General features: G+C 44.1%; 1 long non-coding RNA gene across 1 annotated transcript; it reads left to right on the forward strand.

Moving 5' to 3' along the window:
• The first annotated feature begins 1,777 nt into the window (after positions 1 to 1,777).
• LOC113603399 (uncharacterized) lies at positions 1,778 to 10,297 on the forward strand. The gene is made up of 4 exons (XR_003424975.2): positions 1,778 to 2,033; positions 2,368 to 2,528; positions 3,699 to 3,799; positions 5,583 to 10,297. It is a non-coding gene; the product is annotated as an uncharacterized LOC113603399 (long non-coding RNA).
• The last annotated feature ends 1,165 nt before the right edge of the window (positions 10,298 to 11,462 follow it).

The following is an 11,462-nucleotide window of genomic DNA, read 5'->3' on the forward strand; positions in this document are numbered from 1 at the left end:
CCCGTGAGGATGGGCGGGACTGTGGCTTTGATGGATTTCTCCCCCTGATTAGGTTACAGCAGGTAACAAGGGTGAAGGGATTTTGCAGATGTAATTAGATCTTTGAGACTTTGAATTAATCAAAAAAACAGATTATCCCTGAGTGAGGCTGACCTAATTAATCAAACTCGTAGAGACTACTGGACCCTTCTTGAAGGAGGAGAGTTGAAGTATGAGAGATTCTGCTGGCCTTTGAGAAGCAAACCGCGAGTTGTGGAGAAGGCCACAAGGTAGGGAATGGCAAGGGGCCTCTAGAACCTGGGAAGTGACAGCCAGCAAGAAAGCAGGCTTCCCTAACTGCACGATGAATTCTGCCAACCACCAGTGATCTTGGACAAGAAACCTGAACCACAGATAAGACCAGGCCAACACCTTGATGTCAGTCTGCAGAAACCCTGGGCAGAAGCCCCAGCTAAACTGTGCCTGGACTCCTGACCCACAGAAAACCCAAGATGAAACATGAATCTTACAGGAAGCTGTTCAACTTGTGGTAGTTTGTTAAACAGCAAAAGTAAACTCATACACATCAACAGAAAAGAAGTCTTCGTATTGCTATGGGTAAGCTACAACTTACAAAACTGTAAACAGCTCAAGGCAATCAAAGGTGCAGAGGCCCCAGAATCAATCTGGAAGACAACACCTAGGTTTTCATTGGATGAGTTCAATAATCCATGCGGTTCTTCCGATGAGAAATATCTCCTTTGGTAAAGCGCCTGTTTCATAGACAAGACTGCTTGATTTTTTTTTTTTATTTTAATTTGAAGAAAACTATTTTTGTTTTTCTCTGGAGTGGATTTAGACTCCACTTTAATTTGTTTTTCTGAGCATGTGAGGGGGTGAGGGGTAGCTAGCCACCAGGAGCAACAGAGTGCAAACCAAAAAAGCATTCAGAAAGCACCAGCAGGTCTGAGTACCTCACACCAGTCACTGTTGAGAAAATGGAACTGGGCAAAATCCAACCTGGACCGTGAGGCTGATGTTCCACGTGCAGTGAAAGCTGAGGCTGACTTCATCCACTGATCCATTATTCAAATAAATAAATAAACAGATAAATAAATAGCCAAACAAATCCAGTGCCCCACCTGGTTCTAGACAGGGAGACAGTGACCCACGGACACATGCTCCACAACCTCACAGAGTTTACATTCTAAAGGACCCCAAATAACCCAGATTTGGAGATCTACACGGAAAAGTACCAGATCTGGAGAACTATAGGGATATTTGACCACAGCGTTTAGCCGTGAAGACTTTCTGGAGGGTAAAGGTTGAGACCATATCCCTGTGGGTAGAGTGTCAGAGACAATTCTGTTGCTAATCATCCTAGGAAGAGGCATAGAGATCCAGGCATAGAGAAGGAGGGCGACGTCTCCAGGCACCTCACCTGGTGCGCAGGTGCCAGACCCCTAAGGAAATACAGATTTGACCCCTGGTGTTGGGTTCAGCCTCAGTGGCCACATGGAGGCTACCCTGCACCCCTGGACAAATAAACACAGAAAATATAAGGTAATGCAATATGTTCTATTGTGTTGCTCTGTTTAACTCTGTAGTTAGTAATGATAATTACAGCTTACACGTGGAAGCGCTTTGCATATAGTAACTTACTTGATGTTCCTAACAACCCATCGAGGTGGGTGTTATTATTACTCCGGTGCTATAGATGAGGAAGCTGACGCAGAGAAAGGTTCAGTGACTTCTGCGCAGTCGCACAGCTGGTGAGTGCCAGAGCTGGGACTCCAGCCCAGACAGTCTGGCACCAGAGTCCCAGCTCTTCACCTTCACAGGGAGCGTCTCTGTAATAAGGGTTCCCTTGGGCACCGGCAGGAACCACCGCCGGGAGTAGTTCTGAAGCATACTCTGCCTTGCAATTTACCTCCATCGCCCAAAGCTCCATTTCCTCAGGAGCAGGAGTCTGTCTTCAGCTGGACGACAGGAAATTAAGGGATTTTTATCTTCTCCTCCGGCCACAGTGTGGGGGCGTGCTGATTGTACATCAGGTAAAACCAAGAGTTATTTTACCATCCTCTCAAATCTGTCCTCTACTTAAAAAATGTTTTTTTTCCTCATCTCTGCGCCTCGGCTTTCCTGCTGGAGATGCAGTTTCTCCTCTGGGTGTCCCGTCTAAAATACATACTGCTCTTCTCCCGACGAGGATTCAACCCCGGCCCGAGCTCTGGGACGGTGATCCCCTGCAGCTGTCCACGAACACTAACTAATACAAAGGATGACTGAGGGTTTCAAGTTTCCTGTTTACAGCCACCATCCAATGGGGATCTTTCTGGGAGAAACTGAGACTGGCAACAAATTAACAAGGGTTCGGTTATTTTACAGGGGAGAACAATCATTCCCCTGACCACTTTTGATTCATTCCATCTCTGGTTTCCATGGAGCATCATAAAAGGATCTATGTGTGCGTCAGGACAGCGGACGGACGGAAGCGGCCCGGGGCAAACAGGAGAGGAAGCTTCTGCCTCATGCGTCTCCATCCGAAAGTGAGTTTTCCCCAGCACTGGGTATTCAGTTCCTGAGTTCCGGAATTGGCGGGCTGCTCTGCCTGGGGAAATGACAATGACCGGACGGGGTAACACAGCCCCCATTCCCGTGGTTGCTTTCTTCCCTTCTCAGAAGACCTTTGCCCCTGAGCTGCGGTCCCTTTACAGGTTTATGCTTGCTTCCGTCTTTCCCCTTTATAGCCACTTGCTGGAAAATCTATGTGGGAAATCAGAGGTGCCTGCTGAACCGCCTCTAGCGAGGAAAACCAGTTGAAGAATTTTCAGAGGCTGACTCTGGAACGTAGGGGTACTACCACGCTTTGGCTGCCCAGAACGCCTTCCCGCTTCTTTTCACAGCTCCACGCCCCTTCTCAGTAATGTGATTTTAGAAGGCTTAGGCCATTGGCTCAGGAGCAGAGCATGTGACTTAGGATCAGCCAATCACTGCATTGCATTCTCTTGGCCGCCAATGATTGGTTCACTGATAACCATGTGACTTAATTAGAGCCATTTAGAGAGGCAGTAAGACTTTCGGTGGGAATTCTAGGAAGGAGATTCTCGCTCAATTCTTGCTGAACTTGAATGAGGTGTGAAGTTGGAGACCTGGTAACCATTATAGATAATCGGGGAGCTGTGGTCTTTGAATATGATCAAGTCAGGAAGAGAGAGAGACGCTGACTCTTGAGAACAGTACCTGAGCCCCTGAATCAGCCTATGTCTGAGCAAGTCCTGTTTCCGGACACTTGGCTACGTGATTCAATACCATTTCCTTCGGGCTTGCACTGTCGGGTTGCATTTTGTGTCTTGCAACTGAAAGAGTTGCCTGTTTCCCTGTAGGGATAGTTGAAGGAAGCTCCGAGAATAAGAGCTGCTTCAGCCAGGAAAGCAGTCCTCGCCTGAGGGTATTTGTCCCTTTACATTTATCATGAGAAAGCAAAATCTGCAAAATATGCTTTTAGAGCCATTAGCCTTCCTATTTCCTTCCATCTAAAACTGTTATTTTTGGGGGAGGGGGCGGAAATCTGTCCAGTTTATTCATCAGGTTACTGGTGGGCTTCCCTTAAAGTGAACAGACATGGGTTGAAATCCTCAATAAAACTCTAGCATGTCTTTTTTTGGTCATCATGCCTTTTAAATGCTTCTGTCATCTCAATTACACCATCTTTTTAGCTAAGAGATGGTGTATGAAGACATTTGGCAGGGGACCCAGAATCACCTGAATCCCACCTTGGCCTTCCGACCCCGGCTCTCCACAGTGCCCCAGGGGAGCAGTAAGTAAATTATTTTTAGAGAGAGCTTTGATCCAAAACCTTAATGGAAATTCAAGTAAGTAAGGTTGGGCCTCATGTTCTTTCTCTTTATTGTTCAGTTCCAATTCTCAGATATAACCAGTCCATTGACCTAGACCTTTCCTTTTCTGGGAGAGCTAAGCCTGAAAACCTAGTTATGTTTAGGTTTGCAGACATGCAATCAGCGTAAGACACTCCATCTTGGGTCCAACCTTGGCCAAGCCAAGAGCTCTGAACATGCTTCTGATGAGAAGATGAACGTGTCCAAGGAAAGAGGAAGTGAAGGGGTGGGGAGAGGGGCATCTAGGGTTGCCCTGCCATTCTGGCCACAAGGAAGGCAAAGAAAAAAAACTATTCCTCTATTACATGTGCTATAACCTTATCTCTGTGGAAATGTCCACCTTTGGAGAATGTGAGCCAATACATGTCTTGGAACTAATCTGACCCATACTCCCTCAGAGCAGAACAAAGCAGGAGGTAAAAAGAGAATTTCTGAAAGCTTGTTCTTAATAGTTACCGTTATCATATTAGAATAATGCTGGCTATGATAACAAATCATCTCTAGAATTCCAACAGCCTCACACAAGTGTACTTTTTAAAATTTTTTTATTTTTTAACATTTGTGGTTTTTTGAGGTGGGGGGGAAGGGCAGAGAGAGACAGAGAGAGAGAATCCCAAGCAGGCTTGAGCCGTCAGTGCAGAGCCCAGCACAGGGGCTCCATCCTACAAACTATAAGATCATGACCTGAGCCGAAATCAAGAGTCAGACGCTTGACTGAGCCATCCAGTCGCCCCAAAGTTCCTTCAGTCTTAAGGCTTTCCTTGAAGGCTAACCACTTCAAGGTCATGGTTTTCAACTTTAAGTGCACTTTGTCGTTACCCGAAGAGCTTTGACAATGCTGATAGGTGGGCCCCACCCCCGGAGATTCCTATTTCACTGCTTTGAGCAGCAGCTTGGGCACCAGTAAGTTTAAGATTCCCCCAGAGGAGTACAAAGTGCAATCAGTATTTCACTAGGGCGTTGCCAGAGGGCCATTGTTTCAATGTGTGGTCCTCAGACCAGCAGCAACAGCATTTGGGAACTTATACAACTTGCAAATTCTCAGATCTCAACCAGATTTGTGGAATAAGAACTCCAGGGTGAGACCCAGCAATCTGTGCTTTAATAGCCTTCCAATTGATTCTGATGCATATTCAAGTTTGAGAATCAGTGCCCTAGTTGTCTGCATCAAAGAGCCTCAAAGTTCTCTGCATCCAGGTGGAAGAGGAGAGAGGGAGTTTGAAGGAGCACGCATGCTGCTTAACTACCTTGGACTGGCCGTGACCTCACAGTCTCTTGGCGATATCTAGTCCCATGGGTCCAGCTAGAGGTAGAGAGGATGGGGAAATGGGATCCGGGCTGGGCAGTCTGTTCCTGCCATAATCATACATTCTTGAGTTGTCTATACTGACCCTGAATTCCACACTGATTCAGGATGGAAGAAAAATGAAAGGCAATTCCAAGTTCTACGTGTAACATAAATGGTCAAGTCTCCTAAGACTAAACAAAAACCAAGAAAATGATATGCAAATTATTTATTTTGATATAGGATAGTATGGGTTCATTTGGACAGAAAAATTAACACAAAAAACTTTCACAAATTTATAAGCAATATATCCCATCTTAAAATAGCATTTCTTCATTAAAGTGATAAAATCTCTTGAGTTCTCATTCCAATTAGATCTCTCTGTGATACATCTTGTGTCCATTCACTTCCCCCAACAGCTCAACAGCAACTCTGAGGCAGAGACAGACAGAAGACTGGATCTGTAGGCACAAGATCCTTTCAGAAGCCAATCCAGAAGGAATCTCCCCACCCAAGACTCCACTATGCTGCAATGGAGAGAAGAAAGACATTGAAGTCAGGCAGTTGGTGATTCGGTATCCTGGCTTTGCCATTTCCTTCCTGTGTAACCTTGGGTGAGATGCTTAACCTCTCTGAGCCTCAGGTTCCTCTTCTGTGAAAGAGATAAAAAGTCCTCGTTTGTAGAACTCTGGGGACAACTACAGGAAAAAACATAGGTAAAGAGGCCTAATATATCTTAGGTCTTCTAATCCCTAAATTCTCTCCAAACATTCAGGATGGGAATAGACCAATAGAACACACGCAGATGACATAGGCCACATTGTGGTCTCCATTCCAGGAGAATGCCATCTGGTTGAGTTTCGGCTGCCTTATGATGACAAAAAGAATTCAGGCCATTGTTGTCTCCAACAGGACACATACAGGAGAAGCACTGAGGATGCTTTGAGATTGTCTGAGGGTGGCTAGATACAACCTATTCTTATTAAAGCTATTTATAGTGAGAAGCCTTTCAGGTCAGGCCTGCCTTTCCAGTCCACCTCATTGGCAAGGTGATGGGCTCTGGGCTCTGTTTGTTATATGTTGCTCGTGGTTTCTATTGGTTCTGGCTTTGGTGGTTTGTTTCATTTACACTAGATGCCAAGGGGACCATATGGCCCAGTGAGCTAAGGAACAGCCTGGATATCCGGGGACTTTGTGCTGTCTGTGACACTTCAGAAAGTGACTCAGTTAGCCAGTGGTAACAGAAAAAAGAGAACCCGTGACTATTTCATCCATTTGAGCACAGAGACAACTCTAGCCATTTGAATGCTTAACATATACACCAACCCCTTGAAAGCTAAAGTCTAATTTGGGCTCCATGATTCTAGAGGTCGAGGAGCCAGGGAGGGGCTGGAGGGGGGTGACACCAGGCAACTACTGGCACTTACAATGTTGTGCATCCAAAATAAAATAGATAGTTCCTAGATGTTTTTAATATCCAGATCTCAGAGTCAGGTCAGAGCTCATAACAATACAATGACAACTGGAATAAAACCGTATGTGGACAGTGCCTTCCAATGTACAGAACATTTTTATACAGCGTCGGGAAGTCGATCCTTACCATTTCTTGGGAGCACAGAAGTTATCACACTTATTTGTCTTGGTCAGAGATCCTTTGGTGGCATGGAATATTTACCCACTACAAGCTACCAATTGCATGTGTGATAGTCAGACGGCAGCACTCTCTAAGTAACGCAGCCCTGCATCAAAGTGGCATTTTTCTCCCCAGTCTCGCCCGGAGCTAAAGCTGGGCAGTCGATTCTTGCTGCCAAGTTTACAACATGGTTGGGATGGTGAGAGCTCTACGGAATTCATGTGAAAGGTAATCCACATTCTCCCTCGTGCAGCTGCTCTTAAATTTACAAGGACATGTCCCTACATGGAGTCTCTGGATATTATACTAAGATTGTCACATGTCATGAACACAGTTCAACGCTGCAACTCAGCCGATTGGAAAACCTGATTCAATTGCAAATTTGTTTTTGGCAACTGCATAGCGTCTTCCCAAAATATATTAGAGTTGCCATTGACAGATGGTTTGAGATGGGCCAAGGGAGGCTGTTGACAGATATCCTGAGATGGATCTTATTACACTGACATATCTAAAGAATACCCCACGGGAAATGCCTTCACAGACCTGGAGGCTGGCGGAACAAGATGGCAGCCCTTCAAGAGAATTGCCAATAAAAAGACTGAAAATGGGCACAGCCTTCTGGAGGTAATCTGGCAGTATGTATGGAATCTTAAAACATTTATACCCCTTGACCCCGTATTTGTCTCTTCAAGTTGAAAGTGCAGCTCAGACATGCATGCAAAGATTTGTGTGTAGAGATTTTCACTGCGGCATTAACCATAGAATAATGAAGAGCTGCAAATCACCTGAAGTCCCACAACGGGGGGGCAGTTTGAACACACCAGTTATATTTATATCCGTGCTTACTGTGATAAAAAAGAAGGCAGGTAAAGAGCTGTCTGTGGAGGGTGATCTAAATTTTGCAAAAGGAAAAAAAGGACTGGAATTTTTTTTTCTTTTTATTTATCAATAATCACTTTATTATTTTTTAAGCATATGGCACTTTTTTCTTTTGAAGTTTTTATTTAATATTCTAGTTAGGTAACATACGGTGAAATGTTGGTCTCAGGAGTAGAATTCAGTGATTCATCACTTACATACAACACTGAGGGCTTATCACAAGTGCCCTCCTTTATACCCATCACCCATCTTGCCCACCCCCCACCCACCTCCCTCCTTCAACCCTCAGTTTCTTCTCTGTACTTAAGAGTCTGTTACCTGGTTTGTCTCTCTTTTTCTCCCTCCCATATGGTCATATGTTTTTGTTTCTTAAATTCCACATATGAGTGAAATCATAGGATATTTGTCTTTCTCTCACTGACTTATTTTGCTTGGCATCATACTAACTCCATCCATGTTGTTGCAAATGGCAAGATTTTGTTCTTTTTGATGGCTGAGTAATATTCCAGTGTGTGTGTGTGTGTGTGTGTGTGTGTGTGTGTGTGTGTGGCATCCAGTGAGTAAAGGCCATATATATATATATATATATATATATGCCACATCTTCTTTATCATTTCAATAGTCAATGGACATTTGGGCTCTCTCCATAGTTTGGATATTGTTAGTAATGCTGCTATAAACGTGGGGGTGTATGTCAGAGTGGCTAAAATTAACAACACAAGAAACAACAGGTGTTGGCAAGGATGTGGAAAAAGGGGAACCCTCTTGCACTGTTGTTGGGAATGAAAAAACATTTTCTAAATGTTAATAGTGAGGATCTGTCAGTGGTGATATAATGAGTAAATTTTTATCATTTCACTTTTTCTGTACTTTTAGTGAATATGCCACTTGAAAAGGTCAGAAAAATATGTGCTCTTTTAAATTTATATAAACAATAATTTATAAAAAATTTGGGGTAAGAAAAAAGTCAGCAGTAACCAATACAACTATTTAAATTTAATATCCTAGGCTTTGTCCTGTTATACATGCAAATTTTTTATATAGTCAGAGAGTACCTATATCTTTGTACTCTATTTTTTATAATCTAAGTAAGAATAACACTTAAGAAGTCTTGGGGCGCCTGGGTGGCGTAGTCGGTTAAGCGTCCGACTTCAGCCAGGTCATGATCTCGCGGTCCAGGAGTTCGAGCCCCGCGTCAGGCTCTGGGCTGATGGCTCAGAGCCTGGAGCCTGTTTCCGATTCTGTGTCTCCCTCTCTCTCTGCCCCTCCCCCGTTCATGCTCTGTCTCTCTCTGTCCCAAAAATAAATAAAAACGTTGAAAAAGGAAAAAAAAAAAAGTCTAATGAACCTGGAAAATTCTGTGTATATATGTGTGTGTGTATGTGTGAGAGAGAGAGAGAGAGAACCCATACACATATTAATTGTTTGAAAAATGATAATCAACATGCATGGGATAACTCTCTTAATCAGAAAATCTGCTTATTCAAAAAAATTTAACTTCGACCTCATTCTATAGTGAAAGTAATTCTCTGTAGGCTTAAAATCAGGAAAATACAACTAAACCCCTGAATTTCACCCGTTCAGCAGATTTTTGAAATCTACTAAAAACTCTTCAAGAACATAAAATGTAAACATGATCCAATCCACTGGAGAGAGAGAATAATGGATTTGAAAAACCAATAGATGAAAAATCTATTAAGCGTTAGGAAGCAGTAACAGTGGTAAAATTATTTGTGAGACAGATGCACACATGAAATCGAGGGTGACGGCACAACACGAGTCTGTGGCTGTGGCAGTGACTGGATGTCCATAATGGCAACAGCCACAAGGGAAATTTAGGAAAGTATGAAAATTCAGTATTTAGAATCAAAATCAGGCTTGATGCAGAAAACAAATCTACCGTCTTCCAAAAACAATGCAGAACCTGCGGTTGTATTTTACCAAGGCCTGCCTCACACAATTCAAGTCAAAATATTACTTTCATCAGAGAATTATTTTTGTTCTTCCATGAAAGAGCACAGGAAATATGTTATGAAATTGCTTGCCAAGGTCAAAAAAATCTCATAATCTTGACGAGAGGCGGTGGAGGGGGGGAGAAAGAATACTCGTGCCTTCGTCTAGACCAGTAGTTCTCAACTGGGGGCAATTTGGTCCCTTAGGGAATATCTGGCAATGACTGGAGACAGTTTTGGTTGTCACAGCTGGATGGGGGGGAGGGGGGCGGTGCTGGGAGAATGCCATTGGCATCCAGTGAGTAAAGGCCAGAAACGCTCCTGACCCTCTTCCGGCGCTCAGGGCAGCCCCTCCAACAAAGTATTGGCCCCCAAAATGTCAGTCGTACCAAGGCTGAGGAACCGTGGTCTGGACAGTGACAAATGATTGGGAAGAAATGGCCAAATGTAAGGTCTCTGCCCTCTGTCCTCTACCTGGGGGAGGAGGCGGGGGGGGGAAGGTGGTGTGCTAGGGAGGGGCCCCCTTCTCCTCCAAGTCCACCTGCGGCTGGCCTGCGGCCAGGGAGAGAAGGATGTCCCCCACTCCTGAGGGCTGAGGCCCCAGTTGCATCTTACATTAGATGAGAAAATTTAAATACAGTAAAATCTTGATTTGACTGGAATTTATACAGGCAAACCTCTCAGGGCGGCCAATGTTTTTTTTTTTTTCTACACAAGGGAAAAGGAATAAAATACATGGAAGAAAAGCTTACTTAAGGAACTTCAAAAACATGTCCTAGGGTCAAGTACAAATTCTACCCAATCTCCTGTTTTGTTTTCTAGACAATGGGAGTTGGGGTCCAGAATGTTTAGCCCGAGGTCCAGCCTGACCCACAACTATCACAGAAGAATTTAATTGCATTGGGAGTAAACTGTGCTTCTTAAGGCAGGAAACTCGACTCATACTTTTCAGTAAGATTTTCAAGGGTTGATGTGAAAAGGATTTTCTGGTTAACTCTGAGACGACCTGGAATCTCCATTCCCTGGGCATTTTGACAGATTGGCGTTTTCCTGTGGTTGACATTCCTTAAGATGTTCTTGACATTGGCAAGGTTTACAGGAAGGGCTACCGACGGTGTTAAAAGCTCCAATCCAAATTTCCCCCTTCTACATTCTGTGTTTGTAACATTGGAACGCGTTAAAATAAGCATGTGACATTTCTGTGTAATTAAGAAAAACAAGTCCCCTGCTTTGCTTTTGAAATCTAGATAAAACAAAACACTCAGTAGGTAGAAAAGTGTTAACTAGCCTACAGGAACAGCAGCAGGGGAAGGTAAAATTTTGGTTCCGATCTGCAACACATTCCAGACGGGCAGCTTTATGTGTCTGTGTCAGTTTGGGGGAGTTGGGAAAGTTGGACTGAAACATTTGGCCGATAGTCTTGCGAGGAAAAGTAGATGGTTTTGCCTGAATCTACCTAATCTCATTCTGACAGGTGCCGGTACAGGCTGGCAACAGCCAGGACTGACTCGCCTCCAACATTATTGCTAACTGGCAGCAGCAGGCAGTACGTGAGTCTGGTATGTGAAAGATGGGCGAAAACTAACACAAAGTCAAAACTCCGAAACTCCAATCGGCTTTAATTAGTCAAGAAAAATCAACAGCTTGAGAATGTACACCTACTGAGACAGTAGGAACCAGAGGCCTGCAAAGTGTTCCTAGGCCCGGCTAAGGATCTTGTACCACACTGCCCATCTCCTTTGGCTTTTGGGTTTTCCACCTTGATCCATAAGGTGTTAAAAATGGCTATTTTCTGTTCCTGCCAGACGTAGCAACGCTTAATTTAGAAAATGCAG

This window comes from Acinonyx jubatus, chromosome D1, assembly GCF_027475565.1.
Source record: "Acinonyx jubatus isolate Ajub_Pintada_27869175 chromosome D1, VMU_Ajub_asm_v1.0, whole genome shotgun sequence".
Taxonomy (NCBI): domain Eukaryota; kingdom Metazoa; phylum Chordata; class Mammalia; order Carnivora; family Felidae; genus Acinonyx; species Acinonyx jubatus.